The 25,200-nt window shown below is 35.0% G+C and overlaps 1 protein-coding gene across 4 annotated transcripts in view; it reads right to left on the bottom strand.

Moving 5' to 3' along the window:
• The window catches only part of adarb1b (adenosine deaminase RNA specific B1b), a 202,830-nt gene that overhangs the window by 77,277 nt on the left and 100,353 nt on the right, over positions 1-25,200 (bottom strand). For all 4 annotated transcript variants that reach the window (XM_051119039.1, XM_051119038.1, XM_051119042.1 and 1 more), the window contains one exon: positions 69-117. The gene's annotated coding sequence lies outside the window, so the exon portion shown is untranslated. The remainder of the gene's footprint in view (positions 1-68; positions 118-25,200) is intronic.

The following is a 25,200-nucleotide window of genomic DNA, read 5'->3' as shown; positions in this document are numbered from 1 at the left end:
TGTCAAATGCATAAATCTAAATATTGCAAAACCCCACATGAGGCAAGAGGAAATTAGCAGATACACACCTCGGTTTCCACTGGGCGTCAGAGTAGCTCTATCGCTTGATCACCAAGCCTGCATAGACAAAAAAAGAAAAGAAATAAAGATTTTAATACCAAACATTAATATAACATGATGCATCTTCAGATCAACCACAATAGTACCTTTCTACCTTTGTGTAAAGCGATATTCCACAACATCACAGACACATTATCCTCTTGCATACCGCCAGTAGCGTTTAGATGTAATCTCCAGCTACTGCAGATTTAGTTTCAATCCCCCATCACATCACAAACTTTCCAAGTCACCGAGAGTCTCCAACTTTCACCTGCCGGTGAACGGCACAAAAACATGACCTAACGGCTGTGCTAAACGCATCAGGTGACGTGTCGCGAGCATGAAAACAATATAACCTCAGCTATAAATGCCCCTCATAAAAGTGGAAGAGGAAAAATAAGAGTCTCCGGTCCAAAGGCCTGGCCGAATACGGGAAGAACGACCTGAAATCAGAAGGGAGTGAAGGAGACGAGGCAAGGAAAAGAAAGATGTGTGATAATCTCATGATAATTGCCAGTGTCATATTTACAACCAGAGATGCAAAAAGGAAAGAGATTTCCTTCTTAGAGCTCCTTAAATCACAGTTTGCATCACTAGGAAGATCTGCAGAGCAGAAGGACGCTTTGTGAAGGAAAAATGAAACAACGGTCCAATAAAAACAGTGGCCAGCCAAACTCGTATATCACCATGCAGAATGTTTCTTTAACCCTGACAGCCGTCTTGTGTTTACTGAAGATACACAGTTGAGTTTTCTAAAACTTTTTTTTTTACCTGCTTTGTGAGCCTGCAGCGTGAATTGAATGCAGTGATTCGCGAATCATCATTTCAGATGAGAACTCGGAACGCGGATCACGAATCATTCAGTTCGCGGAATGATTCAAAAACTCGCTCTGAAGTTCTGATCTAAATCAAATGATTCGCGATATGTGAAGTGCCGGTCTGAATCAAATGATTCGCAATACGCGACTTAAAGTCCCGATCGAAATCAAAAGATTCATGATACGCGATTCTCTTTTCGTGTCTTCGGCCATGTTTACATGACACTGTCACTACTACTGGATAGTTTTATAACATTAACTGAAAGGGGCAAAAAAGTATGATTTTTTGTAATTGCCTGAATTTTGTGTGAAAACATATGCGCTTACTGTAAACACTTATTTCATAGATCCATTTTCTTTTAATAATACAAGCACTTTTCAATTCCCTTTTAAGGAATATTGCCATTTTTTAAGGCCTTCATTTCCAGGCCTTACATTTCAAAAAGTCAAATTCAAGTATTTTAAGTAGCCTAATTTAAGCACTGTGTATGAACCCTGTGACTGCACGTACCTAAAAGTTTATTAATTTTTTGACTGCTTATTTTTTTTTTGCCTGTGTAAACTGGACTGCAGTGTTCCCACAGTTTAAAGAAATAACTCACCCAAATATTAAAATTCTGCCATTATTTAATCACCCCGATGTCATTCCAAATCTGTATGACTTTATTTTGGGTGTGTAAAACAAGAAAAGCTATGCTGAAAATGTCTCTGTTTTTGCCAAAAACAATTTAAGTTAAATGGGGTCTGATGTTGTTTTGATGCCAAATGTCTTCAGATTATTATTTTGTGTGTTATGCAGACAGGACAGTGACATGATGCCAGAATTTTTCATTTTTGGGTGAATTCTGTGGGAACACTATGTCCAATTCACAAGCAAATAAATCTTGAGCTAATTCTTGTAAAGAATCGGTCAAAAATGCATAAACTTTCATCAAAAATTTGTGAACTCTCACAATTACTCACTGAATTTGTCATAATAAAAACGAATACCAGACATAAAATGTCCTCATGGTCATGAGCATTCAAAAGTGATCAAGAACTGAGGTCTTTAAAAAGAACATAAAAAGTACCCCTATTATGCCAGTTTTAAGGTCCCTGATATTATTTGTCTCCTACAGTAGATTTCCATGCATGCAAGGTCAAACAACTCTTTTGTTTGCTCAAAATATCCATTTAATATCATCTAATTTTCCAGTGATTCTCAAATGACTCATTCGAAGCAGTTCAAAAGATTCAGTCTCTCTAAGCCCCTTCTTTCCATGAGCCTACTCTGTTCTGATTGGCCCAGTCTGCTGTGATTAGTCTACCGCGTACAGTGTGTGTCAGAAACGACATGCCTTTATGCATTTTGAATGCTCGATAGAAAATATATATCTATTTTTTATAATACATACAAGTTGTGATTCAACTCATTGCATTTACATACTGCTACATTACACACTACATCAAAGAAAGTATTCAAACTGGTTTGAATATTCAAAATTTCAAATGACAAGTTTGTCATTTTTAAATCTTTACAATCCCTTCTCACCATTTACTATCAAAATAATAAACTAAACTAGATTTGGAATGACACGTGGGTTGTTGTCTACAGTAAACACTGATACACAACGCTGTACCTGAATCAAGTCCTAGGACAGCCTTCACTTCAGTTGTTGCATTTTTTTTATACATCACATTTTTATGGAAAGCTCAGATTCAAAAAGCGAGCTGCGAAGCATATAAATCACATCTTTCACTTACGGCCGGCTGAGCTCAGCACAGACTGCAGAGAAGCACTCAGCATCTTTCTGAAGCTATCGTCAAAGACTAAAGAGAGCAGGTCAGCCCACTGGGAAACGAGTGAGAAAGTACAGACGAAAAGCGAGCCTTGAACTTTCTAAGGTCAGTTGCAGTCTGCTCTTTCATTCCAAAAACATGGCTGGGATGCTTTAAAAGTACTGCCATTTTAGGTCTTCCTTAAGTGGTATGCAAGATTAAAAATCATTAATTATCAAGCAATAAGTAGGAAACTGTCGCTAATACCTGGACTGCATCTATTGCACTTGTTAAAAGACAAAAACGCTTAAAGTTGTTAAATCAATTATAATTCTTCTGGCTCAACTGGTGCTTGCAAATCAAAGCCACGTTGGAGAGAAGCATGTGCTAAAGTAATACATTTTACATCCCAAAAATAACATTTTAATCCTTAAAATAAAAAGCTTCATATAAAATATAAAAAAAAATCAGATATTCTTGATTAGAAATGACAGAACAAGCGAGTGAGAACAGCGTTTGGGTCACAGGGGGGGCGCTGTTGCTCTTTTCTTTCTGGTATTTCCCAAACGGTTTCTGAACATCAACAAGCTTCTACTACACATTACAGAGAATGTCAAAATCTCATCATGCTGTTAAAATAACCCTGAAACTGTATATATACTGTTAAGCTAATGTGACTAGCAAAAAGACCATTTCAGCCTGGCAACAACGCTTTTAACAATGGCGTAAAGTGCTCAACTTTCCACTCGCGTTTCCTCAGGGGCAGATTTATTTCCATTATAGTAAATACAATTTGATGGTTGAACAACAGCTTTAGGGCTGGAAATGCCGGAGGGTCCCGCACAATTAGGGGGCCACAGAATCAACAGAGATGAGAGGTTTCAAACAAGCCAGAAAGCAGCCATGCAATGCACCACAATCTGCATTTAAGTGCATTGTGACCACAGCCGAAATGTTCAGCGGGGGATCTTTAACCAGCACAGACATTCAGACGACAGGATCCTCAGTCAGGCTAAATGGGATGCGGGAGTCACGCATGTTTGGATCCGAGGCCCTGAACTTCAGCTGTAGAGGACAAAAGGCTAATTGCAGATACGCTCTTCATTACAACGATAAAATTACTCCTCCGTCAACCTTCGCCTCCTCCGCATTTAATGGTGGTCTAAGAAAAGAGGCGATAACGAGCTCTAACTGTCCTGTGTGCTCGCTTTTCTTCTTCAGGAATAGTTCACATTAAAGCTTTCACAGTAACATTTTTGGCACATACTAACAAAGCAGGTTAAAAAAAAATAAAAAATCTCATTTTCAAGCATCGCACATGCTAAGTGGTTTCATAAATCACATTCCTTTGCCATGTCTTCTACAGTGTTCGACTGTCTCAAGATCAAAGCAGGCCAGATGAGACCGGTTTTAATGCTGCCAATGAAACGGAGAGAAACGCTAAACACCGTTGCCATATTCAGTTCAAACAAAGCGCAGGAATTCAATAAAAGAATACATAAATCACACCTCCAGACAGAACAGAGAGTTCTCTAAGAGAGGAGGGGGAAAAAAAAAGCACAGATAAAGGAATGAGGAGTCCCTGCCAACGGCAGACAGCTTAGGTGAGAAATCAGTCGGGGTTGAAACGGTTGCCATAAAACAAGAACCGTACGGTTTGCAACCCACTGTTTGATACATGTTAGTACCTGGGTTCATATAATGTTTAACAATACCCTCTAAGTAATAAAAGGTGTCTATTTTTAAAACTAATTACAGTGATTCTCTCTACTGCAGTACAGAGAGCAAATGTAGTCAAATTCAGTTTTAACAGCATTTTTTTCATTTTTACCAAATTTGGGTGTTTTTCATTAATTTCCTGGAGTTCAATCGAATGGTTTCGTTAAGTTTTAATAATCAAAAGAATCTCTTAATTAATTGATTTTATTAAAAAAAAATTGTGTTGTGCATTTACACTTTTCTGGTAAATATTCCTTAAAAAAATATTTTTTCAATAATAATTTTATGATTAGTAGTAGCAGTACTATCATTACATTAAGTAGGGTCCTATGAAATCAGTTTTATTTTTTCCCTAATTCCATTCTATTTTTTTTTTTCCAAATTCCAATTTTTTTTGTTTAAATTTCTCTAGATTCCGTTTTTTTTTTTTTTTCATTTCAATTTTTTTAGATTCTGTTTTAATGGTTAAATTAAAATATTAATCAAAAAGCATGTAGAAAAAAAAATAAATAAATTTTAAGGCCCTTCGAGATACATTTAAGTTTTTCTCAAATTCAGTTTTATTTTTACCAAATTCTGTGTTTTCCATTAATTTCCTGGAATTCTATCTAATGGTTTTAATTAAGTTTTAACAATCAAAAGATTAATTGATTTCATTAAAATTATTATTATTATTATTATTTTTACATTTATTTTCCAGAAAGACTGTGTTGTGTATTTATATATTTCTGGTACATAAATTCTGGTAAATAACTTTTCTGGTAAATATTTCTTACAAAGATGTCTATTAATCACTTTATTATTATTAGTAGTAGTAGTAGTAGTAGTAGTAGTAGTAGTAGTAGTAGTAGAAGTACTATCATTACATTAAGGCCTATGACATTTTTTTCCAAATTCATTTTTTCTGTTTTAATTTTTCTGGACTCCGTTTTAACGGTTAAATTAACTTTATTAATCAAAAAGGATGTCTAATTAATTTAAATCATGAAACTTACACAATTTAACAGCAATTTATTAAAAGTTTAACAAAAAATACATTAAGGCCTGTTTTAGGTTCTCTCAAATTCAGTGTTTTCCATTAAATTTCAGCATTCCATTTTAATGGTTTTATTGAATTTTAATAATGAAAAGCATCTCTAATTAATTGATTTTCTGGTAAATAAATTCTGGAAAACTTTTTCTGGTAAATATTCCTTTAAAAAATTATGTTTTAATACTTATTTTATAATTAGTATTATTAGTATTTTATTATTAGTTCAGTAGTACATTATCTATCATTACATTAAGTAATATATTTCTGTCACAATTCCTTCAAGTTAAACTGAACATTTATTTTGATGGGTTGCTGTGAAGATTTATGCATCCAAAATTTGGTAAATTTCATGACATTTCATGTTAAAGAGTAAAGTGGATTCCATGATTCCGTATACATTTTCTGCATTGTGGAAGTCACAGGGCCCTAGTACACTGTACTATCAAAATAATAAAGTGAAAAAACTTGTCTTTAATTTCAAAAAGTAAAATAAAAAATAAAAATAGACTTATAAATAATAAAAATAATATTTTTTTGCTGCATCCTAAGGTGACCTCAACAGAGGCACTACCACCTTCTTCCTAAAGGGGGCGCGAGCACTCAGACTCACTGAAACATACAGAAGCGAACTTCCACTGTATGTACCAGAGACTAGATGGAGGTGAAGGCTGCCAAGAAGATGCTACAGTAGAGTGCACATGGAACGCCGAGAAGAACAGAGGCATCTCGCTGTCAGTCATCACCAGACTCACAAGCCTTCCTCAGGGCGACAGAACCTGCTAGCATGAAGAATGACCAGAGAGAGCGAAAGAGAACGAGAGGGAGGGAGGATGCAGACAGGCTATTTTCCCACAGGGAATCAAGCCTGTAGATCCTCATGAAGATGACGTCAAGAGAGCAGAAGTCTGTGTGCCCATCTCTTCTGCAGTGTACTGCCAGGCTGTTTCCGCCCCACTCCTCCTCCCAGCAGCTCCGCTGGCAGGAAATACAGAGCCATTAGACAGTGAAAAAGACATGAGGGGAAAATTACTGCTGCTGCCCCAAGTGTGAACTTCCGAGAGCAAAGTCAGGAGGATATTACGTTTATTTAAAGATGCCAGGCTAATATCCTCCATAGCCTGGTTACCTTAAGTCAACGCAGCATATACAAGCAAGGCACAAACATTGCGAATATATATCAGAGATGTGTAAACACTCAGTCAGGGTGTACCTTGTAAACTAGCTGCTCTGTAATATCAACATCATCGGCTCCCGTGGTAAAAGTGCAAGTATCGAGGGACGTAGTACACTGCGCTAATAAGTGGAGGAGAAAACCGATGCCATTTACAGACGCATGACCTTCTCTTATTCTCCAGTTACACCACAAGGGATCGGAGGCTTCGGCCCATTAGCAAAAGTCATTAACACAAGCCTAAGTGCAAGTGGTCTAACACAACAACAGCTCTGTTGCAGACTCACTGGCTCCGAAGTAGAATAAGATGTTCTGGTTCTGTTAAAACAAGGCAGAGGGAAAAAAACTGCGAGTCCAATTGTACATTGCGGGACTGGGCACGAGAATAATGCTCTGCTGTTTCTCCTTCGGAAAAACATTCCCGGTTTCTACTAAGACGTGGAGACGATGTTGAACGCTGACCGCATGGCCCGAATCAACACTGTTGTCTGCCACAGGAACTCCAGAATAAAGCAAAGCTGGGGAATAGGTCTCAGTGTGGAATGACACGAAGGCCATGTTTAAAGAGCAGGTCATATGGTATTTTAATTTTAAAATGATTCGTTAGCTCAGTTCTGAGCGTAAGCCCTGTAAACCGCTCCCTTCCATAAGCTTACTCTGCTCTGATTGGTCAGACGGCCAAGCCTGATGATTGGTACAGAGAGGAGTACTCGAGCAAGTTAGCAAGCGCTGCCATCAGTGTTGCCAAGACTGCGGGTTAAAGCAACCCAAATAATGTCATATTTAGCCACTGGAATGCAAATTTACCAGGGGAAATATTGACAAAAAACATGTTTTTTACACCCCAGAATGTGATTTTTAATGAGAAATCCCCTCGAAATGCAATTGGGCTAGTTTAGGGCTAGTTCTGAGGAGCAATTAGGTGGGTTTTGTTGTTTAAAACCTGGCAACCCTGGCTACCATTGACAAAACCTGCACCAAAACAATAATACATTGCTCCAATCCGTTCCTAAACTAATGGCATAAAAACATTTTATTAATTTAGGGCTAGTTTTGAGTAGCAATTGGGTGGGTTGTTTTTGTGGAAACCTGGCAACCCTGGCTACTATTGACAAAGCATGCACCAAAACAATAACATAGTGCCCCAATCCATTCTTAAACTAATGGCATAAAACCTTTTGTTAGTTTAGGGCTAGTTTTGAGTAGCAATTGGGTGGGTTGTTTTTGTGGAAACCTGGCAACCCTGGCTACCATTGACAAAGCATGCACCAAAACAATAATATAGTGCTCCAAACCGTTCTTAAACTAATGGCATTTTGTTAGTTTAGCACTCAATTGAAAATGTACACAGTGTATCAATCGTACTTACAAAGTTGTGATTCAGAGATGCTTGCTGTTCAGAAAAATCCTTTAGGTCCCACAAATTTGTTGGTTTTCCAACATTTTTTGTGTATTTGAACCCTTTCCAACAGTGACTGGATGATTTTGAGATCAATCTTTTCACACTGAGGACAACTTAGCAACTATTACAGAAGGCTCAAACACTCACTGATGCTTCAGAAGGAAACATGATGCATTAAGAGCCGGGGGTGAAAACTTTTTGAATTTGAAGATCAGAGTAAATTTAACTTATTTTTGTCTTATGGGAAACACGTAAGTATCTTCTATAGCCTCTAAAGGGGAGTACTAAATGAAAAAACATGATATTTAGGCAAAATAAGAAAAATGTACACATCTATATTTGGTTCAAATGTTTTTTTTTTTTCTTCTGGAGTGTCAGTGAGCGTTTGAACCTTCTGCAATAGTTGAGTCCCTCAGTCATTCTCAGTGTGAAAAGATGGATCTCAAAATCATACAGTCATTGTTGAAAGGGATCAAAAACATGAAAATGCTGAAAAACCAAAGAATTTGTGGGACCTGAAGGATTTTTCTGAAGAACAGTGGGCAGTTTACTGTTTAGGACAAACATGGAACAATTATCACTAAACAAAAAAACAGCTGTGGATCATTCAGGTAAAAACACAGTATCAAAAATCAAAGGGATGTAAACTTTTAATAAATTCAATTATTATTTTCTCCTGTGGACTATATGTAAACATCTTTTATGTGAATATTCAGGTCAGTACTAAATAAACAATAACATGCATTTGGTAAAATAATTAACATTTTTAATGATTCTTAAAGGGGGATATAAACTTTTGACCTCAACTGTAGCTACGTTACAAACAACTAAATTTTTCAAAAACCCATATGACCTGCTCTTTAATCTCCTTCCGGAGACCTAAAAATCCAGATCCTTTCTTGCGTCTCCACTCTTTCCTTCCACTTGACAGATTGGGGTTGTTTGTTTGCGGTGCGCTTTCGTATTCCCTGGGGCTTGCTATTTGGGTCAACTCTCCAGGGAGACGCAAGGATAGTGTGCAGAAACCAGCTGGCCGGCACAGCTGGAGCTCATGGAACCTACCGGGGTGACATCTGCAGTTCTGAGGCCAAGGGCGGGTACCCAACTTTGCCACCTGGGCACTGATTAGGCCTTCGGGGAGTGAGCAAACTCGGGAGAAGACCCTTAAAACTGAGAGGGTGATCCGTCAAATATGTAGTTATTGCTAAAGTTTTCCTAAACCTCGGAGGGTGGCCTTGTACGACGGTGACGCAGTGCAGCTCGTACCCAACAAAAAAAAAAAAGTCTCCCAGGCCGGGACAAACGAGGGAAGTAGCATAACCCCCACACACACAAACACTCAGCTCCAACAAAGCCTACTCTGTAAATTCATCAATACGACTAAACCTGTTTCTATTGAGCTAGGAGTTTTGCTCTTTGGCAGAAACCGAAACCTGGTGATTACCGAGGTCCAGCACCAACCTGTGACAATCCAGACCAGTTACACCTCTGAGGATAAGATCTTTCACAACACTCTTGACCGCTCTTGTCGGAGCAGCAGAACAATGCCCTTGAGTTTTTTCCCACGCAGGATCTCCTGAGGTACTCCAGCTTGTGTTACAGCAGTTGTGTTTAAGTAGGCCAGGAGTGTCTAAAAGAGAGATTGAAAGAGTAAGCAAGAGGGATCTCACACTGCGCTCGAGGGGGAACTGAAGAGGGTCTGAAAAGGCCACTGAATCAGCCAAAAATGAAAACTCTATCATCATTTACTCAGCCTATTGTCGTTGCTAACCTGTATGACTCTCTTTCTTCTGAGGAACACAAAAGAAGGCATGCTGAATAACGTTTCAGCAGTTTTGGTCCCTATTACGAAAGTTGTCAGAGTTCAAAACTTTCCAGCTCCAAATGGAAACATGAAAATCAAAATTTAAGTCTTTATTCAATGCACACAGACTATATTCAAATATGGTGTCACAAACCTCAAATGTCATGACATTTTGGTAATGTGATGTGAGGCTTGACGCGAGGTCTGTACGATATACACTGTCAACCATAATACTGTAACCGCTGAGGTACAACTTTGAAAATCTGGAATATGAGGGTGCAAAAAAAAAAAAAAAAAAAAAAAAATTAAATATTGATAAAAAAGTTGCCCATAAGAAGTTCTTAGCAATGCATATTACTAATCAATATTAAGTTGTAATATATTTACGGTAGGAAATTTATGAAATATCTTCATGGAACATGATCTTCATGGAAAATTTGATCATTTTGACCCATACAATGTATTGTTAGCTACTGCTACAAACACACCCATGCTACTTAAGACTGGTTTTGTGGTCCAGGGTCACGTCACACTTTCACTGTGTGATTTAGTCTATTAAAATACATTTCGAATCTCTCAAAATTCAAGATAACAGTGTTTCGTTACTAAATCAAACAGCTGTTTAAATGAATCTGTTGAATGAATGACTCAATGACTCACTCATGCAGTGATTTGCCATGACCTACTGGCAATTTTAGGTTTATATTTAAAATATATTTTCCCTATTTTCCCCCCCAAAATCATTTCAAATATCAGCATCAGTGTTTTCTTTTCAAAACATCAAAACATTATTTATGCATTTGTAACTGCAGGTTAACAGCATTCATGCCTGGCATTAAAAGGTCTGCCTAAATGCCTCTGCATTGCAAATGCAAATTTTGTTGATACTAATGTAATTCAATTGGTAACAGCCCTATAGTGTTTTACTATTTGAATTTATTGATTACATTTAAAAAATTGACATGAAAGATGATGCATACACTACCAGTTAAAAATTTTTGAGCAGTAAGATTTTTAATGCTTTTTAAAGAATTCTCTTCTGCTCACCAAGCCTGCATTTATTTGATCCACAAAAGCAGTAATTTTGTGAAATATTTTTACTATTTAAAATAACTGCTTTCTAATTGAATATATTTTAAAAATGTATTCCTGTGATCAAAGCTACATTTAACATAATCACGCCAGTCTTCAGTGTCTCATGATCCTTCAAAAAATATTCTAATATGCTGATTTGCTGTTCAATAATTTAATTATTATTATTATTATTATTATTATTATTACTATTATTATTATTATTATTATTATTATCATCAATATTTAAAACAGCTGAGTAATTTTTTTCCAGATTCTTTGATGAATAGAAAGATCCAAAGATCAGCATTTATCTGAAATAAAAAGCTTTTGTAACATTATACACTATACCATTCAAAAGCTTGGAGTCAGTAGAAAGTATAGAAATGAATACTTTTATTTAGCAAGGATGCTAAATAAGCACATTTATAATGTTACAAAAGATTTCTATGTCAGAGAAATGCTGTTCTTCCAAACTTTATATTTAAAGAAACCTGAAAAAAAAAGAAAAAAAAAAAAAAAACTACCCAGCTGTTTTCAACATACTAGCTGTTTTCAACACTACTACTACTACTACTACTACTACTACTACTACTACTACTACTACTACTACTAAAAATATTTTTTGGGCTGCAGATCAGAATATTAGAATGATTTCTGAAGGATCATGTGCCTGGAGTAATGATGCTAAAGAAAAAAAAAAAAAAAAAAAAAAAAGCTTTAAAATCCCAGAAATAAATTATATTTTAAAATATAGATTTAAATCAAAAAGAGTTATTTTAAATAGCTAAATTATAAAAAAAAAAAAAAAAAAAAAAAAAAAAAGTTTTTGCTGTACTTTGAATCAAATAAATGCAGGCTTGGTGAGCAGAAAAGACTTTTTTAAAAAACAAAGTCTTCAAAAACTTTTGACTGGTAGTGTACATTTAATTAAATACAGAACAATACAGAATATGAAGAGAATCTCAAAAGCTTTGGGAGTCAGCTGTCCACAGCAGTCCTAAACCTGCCAAAATACCAGCACAATAACATGCAGAGCAAAAAATCATCTAATTATCGGTATCGACAAAATTTCAGAACATATCGAGATATAATTTTTTGCCATTATCGCACACCCCTACTTGACATTAGTTGTTAGAGGTTTGTGTCACCATATTTGATTTAGCCTGTGTATAGATGTGTTAATAAATGTTTTGGTTAGATTTGAGTGAATAAAGGCATACATTTTACATTTCATAAATCTGTTCAGCATTCAGAGTTGAGTTATATGAATTCATTTCCCAGTACCATTCATTTCACACTCGGATGACTTTTATAATATAGACAAACAAATAGCATCTTTTGTGTTCTGCAGAAGAAAATAAGTCAAACAGGTTCAGAATGATACCAGGATAAGTAAATGATAAGAAAATGTTTTGTAGAAGAAAAATCTGCCTGGAAAAAATATCAGCAGCACCAGCAGCTTACTTTAAAAGTAAAACTTGATCTGCAAATACAGACATTATACTGCACTTAATCAGTTTTCCCAATGTAGGGGTCTTGGAGTACAACCAAAAATATGCATAATGTATTTCTCGCTTTTCAAACAAATCCATTTCAGGTCTTGGGAGTCTCTACTATCACAGAGATGAGTTCAATCAGGTGTTTGATTAGTAAGAGTGTGCATTGTTGATGATATTCCAGGATCAAGTTTGGGAATCACTTTCAGTCCAGTCAGAATGTAACTGGCTAAGAATGAATAATGTTAAATCTATATAATAAAATAAAGAAATAAAGCAAGAGCTCTCAGGATGGTGTATACAAGGCTACTGCATGAGGTAAAGAAAAACAGGAAGGAAAAAACTGAATGTTGATGCCTGCAGTCTGTAGAGGAAGGCGTAGTTTAGAGCTGCCCGCCTGTCTGCCCAGCATCCATCTCTCCAATCAGTGGGCGTACTCCAAAGCAAACACAGCCATTTCCGTTGAATATGGAAGTAAAGGCTACGAGTAATTCCCGAAAAGCATCATGGGGGAAGGGACAAGTCTGCGGCTACGTTATGAGACCCTTTTTTTTAGCCCTGTCTGCTTGAATTTCAAGCTCAGAGCGATAAGACGAGCTTTTCTCCGTCCAACATCAACATCAGGCTGGGCGCTTATCGGTCTCCTCCAACATCTGGCCATCTACGACACCCCCAGTTGCACACAAGACAAACCCAGGCAACTGTTCGCCTGACAGAAAGACTGATAACCACAAAGGGTTCATCCAATCTGCTGTATATCATTACACAGGAATTATGTTCAGAGAAAACCTCATTAACCCCACCTGCAATTCAGTGACACAAAAAGCCCTGAGGAAGAAAAAAAAAAAAAAAAAAAAAAAAAGCTGGAGGTGGTAATCATTAGCATAGAGAGACCATCGTCCCAATCAAACACAACCGTCAGATGATCATTTTGAGAGAACAGGTGATCATACAAAAGAGAAACCAGAAAGCCTGCTTGTGTTTGCACCATGCCAACATTTATTTTCTACAGGGCTGTTTATTTTTCTTGAGAGCGTGTGTTGCAGTGAGGGTTTTGGCGTCGTCGGCACTGCAGCGCGTCGCTGTTCTCCCGCACCCTCGAGCTTTCATTAAATATATAAAGTCCTTTATTCATGTTTTACACAACTCTTTCATTACACGCCGCTCTTGCTCTCTGAGCCTCTCTGAAATATTTACAAGCTCATTGAGACGTCAGAAGGCAAGGAGCACTTGCTTTTAATTCTAGTTTTCAGCACCAACTCACAAACGCTTTGAAAAAAGTGCTGCAGTGAGCCGACGGGATGAGGTTACGTAAGAGAACTGTGCAGAAGAGTACATGACTGTACAACCAGAGAACTAGGCGTACCAGGATTCATTCATGGCATTTTAATACTGTCAAGGATACGTTCATTGCTCGGAGCAGTCAGGAAGCAAGGTTAGGCGTAATTCAGGATTTAAGAACTGGTGCATTTTTAATTCATCATTTGGACTTTGAGCAGACCCGCAGATGCTGCATTGGAATGACAGGAAGAGGAATTTTAGTATGCAAGACTTGGCTTGCTTTCATCATTTGAATTTGACCTACAAGAAGTTAAACTGCAGTAAATTAATTACAGATAATGCATTCTAGGAAATTAAATCAATGAATCCATGTGCAACCCTTAAACATTAAGGCTTTTTAAACATTACATTAATATTTAAATTGCAATTCTGCATCCTACCACAGCTTAGATGGAATAACGGAATCCAGTCATAAAAATGGAATTTACTGTATAACACGGAATGTTACGGAATTTGCCAAATTTTGGATCAATAAAAAGGCCAGCACACTTGAATGAAAACGCGATATGGATTAGTGTCTGTGAATATTAAGCCACAAAAGTAATATTTAAATATGAATTCTGTATGTTCTGGGCATCTCTGTGTGAATAAGTGTCGCATACGCGCGGTTTCGTTTACTACACACATAATGAAGCGCGTGACGTTTGCAGTGTTTTCAGCCTCTGCCAACACATTTTGAGCACATGAACACAAAAACACTCTATATAACTGCTCTAATGAGGATGAATATGAAATGCTCATGAATAGGGATGTCCAGATTCGATCACGTGATCGGAAATCGGGCCCGATCACGTGGTTTCAGACTCGATCGGAATCGGACGTTACCTCCCGATCAGGACTTGAATATATATGTATATATATTTTTTAACACACCTATAGTTATGCGGTGGCACAGAGTTAGGGCCCGTTCACATATCATGCCTAAAAACGCGTGGAAAACGCTAGACGCGCCGATTTTTCCTCCTTTCCAAAGCGCTCTGTAGTTTGCGCTCCCATGGCGTCTGCCGTTGCTAAGCAACCATGACGCGTGCTCTGTTTGTTAACAGAGTTGTTGAATGTTAAAATAAGGTGAATTAAATAAAAAATAATGAACATCCTGGATCTGTTTCTTCGCTCTTCTTTATTCTTTCTTTATGTATTATTGAAGTATCGGATCGGGTTTCGGTATTGGCAGATACTCAAAATCAAATGACTCGGACTCGAGGGCAAAAAAACCTGATCGGGACATCCCTACTCATAAATAAAAGTTTGGTTTAACTTGAAGAAATTGTGACAGTAAAAAATATTATTTAATGTAATGACAGTACTAATAATAATAAAATTATTATTAGTAAATTATTTTAAGGAATATTTAAAAGAAGAAAACATTTACCAGAATTTTTCTTACCAAAGTGTAAAAAAACAGTATTTCTGGAAAAAAAAAAAAAAAAAAAAAAAAATTACAATAAATTTATGTTTTTTATAAAATCAATCAATTAGAAATGTTTTTAAAATTAAATGAAACTATTAAAATGGAATCCAGAAAATTAATGGAAAACAGAATTTGGTAAATAAATAAATACAATAAAGCCTTTGAGCAATTGAGAGAGAGAGAGAGAAAAAAAAAAGTATTTCATTGGGCTTAATGTCATTTTTGTTCAACTTAAATTGCTGTTAAATTGTGTAAGTTTCATAATTTCAATTAATTAGACATGCATTTTGTTTAATTTTGTAACCATTAAAACATTGTCTAGAAAAATTAAAATGGAAAAAAAAATGGAATCAAGAAAAATTAAAACAGAAAAAACGGAAATTAGGAATAAATGAAACAAATTTCATAGGGCCCTATACAAACATCTAATGATCAGAACAAACTAGTTTCAGAATATTAGCAATATGTGACCCTGGACCACAAAACCAGTCATAAGTAGCACAGGTATATTTGTAGCAATAGCCAACAATACATTGTATGGGTCAAAATTATTGATTTTTCTTTCATACCAAAAATCATTAGGATATTAAGTAAAGATCATGAAGATATTTAGTAAATTTCATACCATAAATATTTTAAAAATTAATTTGATTAATATAATGCATTCCTAAGAACTTCATCTGTACAACTTTAAAGGCGATTTTCTCAACATTTTGATTTTTTTGCACCCTCAGATTCCAGATTTTCAAATATTGTCCTATCCTAACAAACCATACATCAATGGAAAGCTTATTCAGCTTTCAGATGATGTATAAATCTCCATTTCAAAACAGTTGACCCTTACGACTGGTTTTGTGGTCAAGGGTGACATATTAAAAATGTATTCTCTTGGAATCCACAACCAAAGATGCAAAAAAAAATGGAATAAGTCCATCTATGCCTAGAAAACTCATATCCAACTTCACAAAGTGATTTATTCATGTAACCCAAATTCACAGAAAACAAATGACATGCTTTTCTACTCCTGAAAAATCAATATTCAGTGTTCATATTTTACATTCAAAGCATCACCAATAGATTGGCAGCATAATCCATTACGATGACATTTTCTATCATATCTCTTTAAACACATCATCACTTCAGCTCGAGGCTCTAATCAATTCAGTCAGAGCCTTTCCGTGGGGTCAACCATGCAGAACAGCAGCAGCTGTGACGAGGTAATTTGGAGCCCCAGCGGCACCCACTGATGGGCCACAAGGCATTGTGGGTAGATTCTCAATGGCCCTCAATGACAAACGGAGCTCCTGTGAAATGGAAACACGTTCTGGTTTCACCTCAGTAAGAGAAAATAATGAGAGACTATTACGAGAGGTTACTCTACTCGTGTTAAAAGACAAGGTACGCTAAGTGTAATGTGCCCAAATGACAACTGATGAGAAAAGTCAGGTCCCAACGCCAAAGAAAATAACCCTCGGACTTAACCTGTTTGCCTTTACTTAATTTGTTGTTCCTTTACTTAATTTGCTGTTCATTAACTAGCATTTTGGGGGGGGGATAAAAAATTCTTCTCTGGGTCAAAAAGAGTGATTTACTGACAAAAATGATTTACTTATTAACCAAAAATTACTTAGTCACCCTCATGTCAAAACCCATATAACTTACTTTGGTGAAACACAAATGTTTTTTTTTTTTTTTAATTCTTATAATATGCATTTAATTTTACCTTATTTCTCAATGAGTCTCAAACGATTTGCTCAAAGATTTGAATTTAAAGCAACTCACTTAAGCGATTCAGAGATAACTCTTTATTTTGAGACAAAAACTTTTTTCATGACGCACTTTCAGCTTCATTTTCTTATAAGCATTTAATTTTACCTTATTTCTCAATGATTCTCAATCTATTCGTTCAAAGATTTGAAATTAAAACGACTCGTTTAAGTGAGTCAGAGTCAAGTATTTCTTTTGAGAGGCAATAACTTTATGATGCACTTTCAGCTTAATTTTCTTATAATATGCATTTCATTGTACCTTATTTCTCAACAACTCTCAAACGCTTAAATCGTTTAAGCAATTCAGAGTCGATTCTTTTGATAGACAATAACTCTGATGCACTTTCAACTTTATTTTCTTATAATGTGCCTTATAGAATTTTACCTTATTTCTCAACGACTCAGGATGTTCAAAGATTCGAATTTAAACGACTCGTTTAAGCGATTCAGAGTCGACTCTTTCTTTTGAGAGACAATAACTACAATGCATTTTCAGATCTTTAATTTTACCTTATTTCTCAATGGCTCTCAAATGATTTGTTCAAAGAATCAAATTTAAAATGACTCGTTTATGTGATTCAGAGTCGAATCTCTTTTTTGAGACAGAATTACTTTACATGATGCACTTGCAGCTTCATTTTCTTAAAATATGCATTTAATTTTACCTTATTTTTCAACCAGTTTAAGTTATTCAGAGTCAACTCTTTCTTTTGAGAGAAAATAACTTTATTTATGATGCACTTTCAGCTTCATTTTTTTACATTATGCATTTAATTTTACCTTATTTCTCAACGACTCTCAAAATAATTTTTTCAAAGATTTGAATTTGAAACAACTCGAATTTAAAATTCGATTCAAAGACTATTTTCATGCAGGTACAACAAAAGTGTAGTGTTTAAGCATGAAAAGAACTAAAAGAACCATAAAAGTATCATAAACATTGTCAGTGACTCATCAGTAGTTACTCAACAAAAATCTTCCTCTCCAATTCTCCTTAAAACATTCATGAAAGTTCAAATGAGAGAACTTCTCACTACAGATTTTCAGAGAATAACAACTCGCATTTCAGTCTGCTCCTCACATAAAAAGCTATCATCGGATTAAACGACTTTGAATAAATTGAACGAGTCTGACTACTCCCATACTTTTTGATGTCAGAAGGCTTCAATTCCCCATTTATTGGAAAAGAAAGATCAGCACAGCCTTTAGAAGTCCTTTACTCAAGTATGATTTGATCAACTGACACAGTGACCCCTAATCAAAGCTCAAAAATTCTGTCTACGCTACAAACCAACAACTGAGGCCTTTTCCTCAGAAGAAAAAACAACTCAAAACCCTTTCCTAACACAACAATATCTGACACTACCACTCTGATCAGATAGCGCTGAACCATCTTCCAGACAGCGTGCAACAGGTCCGATTTGTGGGCTACGATTTCAAATTTTACACAATAAATCAAGCTCAGACATATTCCTCACCGCAGACACACAGCAGAAAATACAAGTTCTTCCTTAAAGGAGGAGGCTGAAAACAAAAATGCCATTCTGCTTTTCTCAGAAACACATTTGCGTATTATAAACGCTGCTTCCTTCCCTTGGATCCATTTCAAATCAAGCCTGTCTATGAACTGAATTATAAGATGTCTAAAATGCCCGCGTACGTCCGTGGTTCTAATACCCAGGAAGGTAGTATTTACCCAAATGCCAGGTCTCGGTTGTACGACAGTGCCATGGGGATTTTGTCTACGACCACCCTGACATTTCATTACATTCAATTTGCTCTCTAAAGGACATAGCGAGCTTGATTATAAAACAAACACTGTGTTGAAATTGATTTTTTCCACGGGTTACGAAGAAAAGATCTTTGTTATGTGTTGAATTCCAATGAAGATGAAGACGAGGTTTCGGTTCTGACGATCAGCTGAGACAGGTCATTAGTACCTCCTGCCTGAGAGACAGACACGCACACTCATTAATACATATGGATATTTTCCCTCAGGGAGCTCACGGCATCATTCATCTCCTGTTTTTTTTTTTTTTTCCCTCAAGCGCTGCTGTGAAATTCCCACTCCGCTGAACTTGCAAAAAGCTCCCGCATCCCCGAGCAGGCCAGAATGAATGAGCGATCTACCGACAAGTCACTCGAGAACTGAAAACGACAGGCTTGAGGAAAAATGTGAGGCATGGAAATGGCTTTTGGTATTGTTTAAACTCTGGCAAACATGAGGAAGTTTCCTAAAAGTCACAGAAGAACATTGGTTGAACCCGAGGCCTAGTGGTTAGTGCATATGCGTCAAACTCATGGGTTTGCAGTACATGGTGCTGATTTTACAAATGGATTTGCTTCATGAAGCAACATCTTTTGATGTCAGTATTTACAGTATTTTCAAATCCATATGACAGCGTTCCACTGAACTTCTAGGATTTTTCTCCATATAGTGGACTTCAAGGGGAGCTAACAGGTTGAAGGTCCAAATTGCAGCTTCACTGCAGCTTTAAAGGGCTCGACACGATCTCAGCCAAGGAATAAGGGTCTTATTCAGCAAAACAATTGTCATTTTCTTAGAATAAATACAAATTTATATACTTTTTGACCACAAATGCTCGTCTTGCACTAGCTCAACCTCGCATTATGTAATCAAATTAGAAAGGTCACATGTGACGTAGGCTGAAGTATCAACCCAGTGTTTACAAAACAAATGTGCAAAGAAAGTCAAACGCCCTTTACAAAAAAGGTAAAACAACGATGTCGGACGAATATGAATTTGGAGGAAAAAATTAGATTAAGTTTTTGGCCTATCCTACCTTTTTGAACCGGAGTACAAAGACGAAGAAATAATCACACGTGACCTTAATAAACGCTAAAAAAAAATATAAATAAATAAATGGTCATAAACGTGCATCACAGAGCTAGTGTAAGACAAGCATTTGTGGTTAAAAATATATATATATATATAAACTGTAAATTTTTTTTTTTTTTTTTTTTTTTTTAGAAAATAACCAACCGTTTCACTAGATAAGACCCTTCTTCCTCCACTGGGATGTGGAGAGCGTAGAGCTCTTTGAAGCTGCACTGAAGCTGCAATTTGGACCTTCAACCTTTTGGTTCCCATTGAAATCCACTATATGGAGAAAAATCCTGGAATGTTTTTTTAAATACATTTTTAAATAGTGGTAAAATTATCATGTGACACTAAGGACTGGAGTAAAGATGCTGAAAATTCAGCTTTGCATCACAGGAATAAATTGCATTTTTAAATGTATTAAATATTTTATTTCATTTTTTTTTTTTTTTTGAAAATTGTACATGTTTTAAAATGTGATAATATTTTACAACATTTCTGTATTTTGGATCAAATACAGCCTTGGTGAGTTTAAGAGACTTCTTTTAAAAATTAATAAATAAAAATTGGGGCTAAAGGCACTCCGGGGTAAAAGCCACCTTTGATATTATTTTCCTCTAAACTACTAGACAGCAGAAAAACGTGGCATAGCACTTTCCAAAACATCCGCTTTTCAAGACACATGTGCAAATTTGGCTGATGCTTGACATGATCGCAGGCAGCAGCGCAAAGTCGATTCGGTGCTTACTTGATCTAATATTTGATGTTTTTAAAAATGTTGTAATTTAAATAGCAAATGAGAATCGCTAAAATTCTTGAACACACCTTGAGACAAAGGCCTTTTAATTTTCAGTTTTGTTTAAGATAATTAAAGCAACTGTTTTTAAATAACAAAATAATATGTAACAGTATGGTATTTGGGGTAAAAGGTGCCCCTGCTGTTGGGGCTAAAAGCACAATAATTAACATGATAATTAATAGAAGGCTGACTTTTCCATTTGTTGACATGACATTGTTAGATTCAGATGGTAAATATCATACATTATGTTGGTTGTTCATCACCATGTTTAGAAAGAAACCATCGTATTTAAAAACATGCTATTAATCATATCATGTAATAAAATATCATTTGTTGTTACTAATGTATATCTACATTAAATTACTATGGGATCTCCTTAAATGCTTTCAGAATCTTTACATTTTAAAATGATTTTGTTTCTGTATTTTAAAATATATGTTTTATATTAACATTTTAATGACAATACATTTATTAAACCAAAATTATTTTATCAAAATAAGCAGAAAATAGTACACATTTTGCTAAAGTGATTGTTTTGAACAAGTATTAACTTCGCCAATATATATATATATATATGTATATAAAAATTTGTTACAAAAAAAAGTATCAATATTTTGTGCCTTTTACCCCATGCTGGTGAGCCTTTACCCTGTGTGTGGGGTAAAAGCCCCCCCTTGCCACCTCATACGTTTTTAAGATTTTTAAACAAAATAAACAACTTGAATGATTTATTTTCACACAAAATCTGTTGCTCCGTAAATGTTGCGATCCAAATGCAATTGTACACTCTGGATGCAGTGAAAAGCACATTTTTTTCTTAGGGTGTGCCTTTAGCCCCATTGTTTATGTAATAATACACAAAATGATTTTACTTATATTAATATAATTTTACTTATAAAATAAAACTGCATATAAACTGAAGTTATATTCAGATTAAAGTCATTATTCAACAGCAATACTGACATTCCCCTAATTAAAAAGCAGTGATATGTGATTTGTCCATGGTTTGTTGATGAGTCAGACTGATTTGGATCTCAGTGAATCACAGCTTACATTTTCAACTGTATGTGAGTTTGCAAGCAAAGTGATAAACATCTGAGTCCAAATGATAAATGATGTGATGTGTATGAGAAAGCAAACAGAGCGAGCAGAAAGCTGTAGATATAACTCAACCTCTGAGGGGTTCATTTCAGCAAAGCCAATCCTCTGACTTATCAATACGAGCGTATCAGTTGTTAAAAGGAACTGGATGATGCTCCCTCTTAAAGGGAAAACCATGTGTTTGAGGGATCTGAAGTTACAAAAACACAGGTAGGAAGCCCTGATACCGACATAATATAATATTCTACACGCTTCTCCAATCATCACAGTATAGTGGACGGCTCTACTGCAAGGACACAAACAACGGAAGAGAGAGAAGGAAAAGAATAGCTTGTTAAGGCCATTATTTGACATGAATAGACGCTGAGGTCATGTTCCTCTTGTGTACCGCTCACCGGTGCCTTTGGCCTGCGCGAGCCGTGGTGGTTTGAGAAGTGTGGTGTAGTGCAGAACTGTCTGATCCTTTTAATGGGGAGCTCAGAGGCCAAAGCCTCCAGCACTGCTCTCTGCTCACCTGGCTCTCCACAACCGCACTGCAATTTACTCCTGCAGGAGCCAAACGCATACACAAGCAGCTGGGAGAACACTGAGCCATCGGTTTGTCAAGCGTGTCTGGAGGACAAGAAGAAAACGACAGGAGAGGAAAAGGAAAAAGAGTAGGCAAACGGTAAGGAAAGGAAAGGAAAAAGACAGTGTAAATAAAAGACAATGAAAAAGAATAGGAAAGAGAAGAAAATAAATTGACAAAAGCATAAGGAATATACAGAATACTAAAAAAAAAGATAAAAAAGAAAAAAGAATAAAGGTGGTTAATGACAATAGAAAAGAAAAAAGAAAACAGGAGAAAAAAATGAAAAAATGAAAGTGCAAGAGGAGAAAAGAAAATAAGAGAAAGATGCACAAGCAAGCTAAAAGATTATTTTACCTGTTTATTAATGCAAAAGCAACCGTTTTAAAATAAAAATAAATAAAACCAAAAATCAAGTTTACAATAAAATTAAATAAAACCTACTATTTTTGTTTAAAAAATCCTTTTTACAGTACAAAGAAATAGTATTATTGCAATGGTAATACATTTATTGTTTAATATTTATAAAAATAAAGTTTATAATACAATTACATAAAAACTATTTGTGTTAAAAAAAATATTTTTACTGTACAAAGAAACATTATTATTACACAAGTAATTTATTTGTTGTTTTTGTTTAAAATATTGAATAAATTAATAACAACAACAAAACAAAAATAATAATAATTTACTATATTTTATATTTTATTGATATTTTAGACAATAAAACAAACCTGGCACTTAATAAAATAAAATAAACTAAAACAAAAAACAAGCAAACCTGACAATTAAATAATAAAACAAAACAAAACGTTTTTCAAAGACAACTTACTAAAACAACAGTTTTAAAATAAAGTCAAATGAAGTTTACAAAAAAAGTTACATAAAAACGTACTATTTTTGTTGAAAAAAAATGTTTAAATAGTAATATAAGGTGGTTAATGACAGAATAGAAAAGAAAAAAGGGATATTAGAAGATTAAATAAAAAAAAAAGAAATGGTGCAAGAAAAGAAACAATGAGAAAGGTGGTTAGTGACAATAGAAAAAAAAGGGTATAGGAGATTAAATAAAAATAATGAAATCATGCAAGAAAACAAAACAAAAGAACAGAAAATAAAAGAAAAGAAGAGGTTAATGACACAACAGAAAAAAAGGGAAAATATGACAAAATGAAAATAAAATGGTTCAAGAAAAGAAAAGAAAAAAGAAAAGAAAGGAAGAATAAAGAAAATAAAAAGAAAGGAAAAGAAACAAAAACTGGCAAGGAAATTAAAGAAATAAAGCGGAAATGAAAAGGAGGAAATTAATGGAGAAATATATATAGAAAGAAAATTAAAGAGGAAATGAAAAATGAAATTAAGACAAAATAAGGAAATGAAGGAGTAAAGAAAATAACGGAAAGAAAAAGGAAAAGGAAGTGAAAAAATAAAAATATAAGGTAAAAAAAAACAAAGAAATGAAAATAAAGAAGAGAACAAAATGAAAAAGAACAGGCTTTAGGAAATGTCAGAAAGAAGAAAAGACATATGGAAGTGAAAATACAAAAAGAAAGAAAATGGTAAGGAAATGAAAAAGGAAATTGGAAAGAAAAGGAAAGGAAATCAAAGGAAAGGGAACAAGGAAATGAAATAGGGGTGATCAAATTTAAGATGAAAAAAGGATGAGAAAAGACAAAAGGAAAAGGTAAGGAAATGAAAGAGGAAATGTAAATGTAAAAGTAAAGGCAAAATGAAATGAGAGGCAAAAGGAAGGTGAAAGGAAATGAAAGCAAAAAAGAAAACGGTAAGGAAATAAGAAATGCTAACCAAAAGGAAAAGAGAAAAAACAATAAGGAAGTGCAAAAAGGAGAGGGAGCAAGAGGGGGAACAGGAAGGACAAACAAATCTACATCACAAGCTGTGAACCTGAACTGATTTTACTACAGCAAACAGTTCATGAGCCCAGTGAAACAAGATGCAGCAGTGCACCAAAACATGGAACAAAGAGAAGAAACGACGAGCCACAGAAACTCCTGCATCCAGCAGAATGGAGAAATCATCAAGATTGGATGCTGAGGCAGACTCACTCAGCACAAGTCCACTGCTGAGGAGCTGAGGAATGACCTCGCAGACCTCCTCTTATTTCATCCAGCATCCAAACACAACACAGACAAGCACACACACTTTCTGTCAGAGGGGCGCTTTCCTTGAGGTCCTCTGTAAAAATTCAGCTGTCTCACTGCACCTGCAAGTCGCTGTTTGGCTATTACGACTCCATTTCACAGAGTGTTTATGGTTAGTGCTTCCAGAATGAGAATTGACTAAAATATTAACATATGGTACAGCACGTAGAGGGACGGAAAACAAAAAAAAAAAAAAAATTGAAGTGTAAATGGCACGGCGGTTTTAATGAGCTGTTGCTGTTCTGTTATTAGATCTGTGTGTAGGAGGTGATGTTTATTAAAAACAAAAATGATGCTTTTTTAGGTGTTTTTAAGTGCACACAAGCAGGCTAAAAGAATATGTTACTCATTTATGAATGCGTTTAAGTATGTAGTATATATTTGTGCTTCAAATACAACTATCTAAAACGACTGTTTTAAAATAAAGTAAAATAAATTAAATTAAAGTCCATAAAATTATGCAAAACTTAACATTTTTGTTAAAAATGTCTTTTTTACTATACAAAGAAATAGTATTATTACAATAGTAATATATGTATTGTTTTGTTTTTTCATAACAATAATGTTTATATTTTACATTTTATTAATATTTTGGCCAATAAAACAAGCAAGCAAACCTGGCACTCAATAAATTAAAATACGATAAAATAAAACAAAACCCAAAAAAATAAATAAAATAAAATAGTGTCTCAAAGACAACTTTCTAAAACAACAGTTTTAAAAGAAAGTAAAATAAAAATAAAAATAAAAAAAGTTATAGAAAATAATAAAAAGTTGACAATAAAATTACATAAAAACTTACAATTTTTGTAAAAAAAATATAATAATAATAA

This window comes from Labeo rohita, chromosome 9, assembly GCF_022985175.1.
Source record: "Labeo rohita strain BAU-BD-2019 chromosome 9, IGBB_LRoh.1.0, whole genome shotgun sequence".
NCBI classification, from domain to species: Eukaryota; Metazoa; Chordata; class Actinopteri; order Cypriniformes; family Cyprinidae; genus Labeo; species Labeo rohita.
The sequence above is the reverse complement of the archived record's forward strand: the minus strand, read 5'-3'. Positions and strand labels throughout refer to the sequence as shown.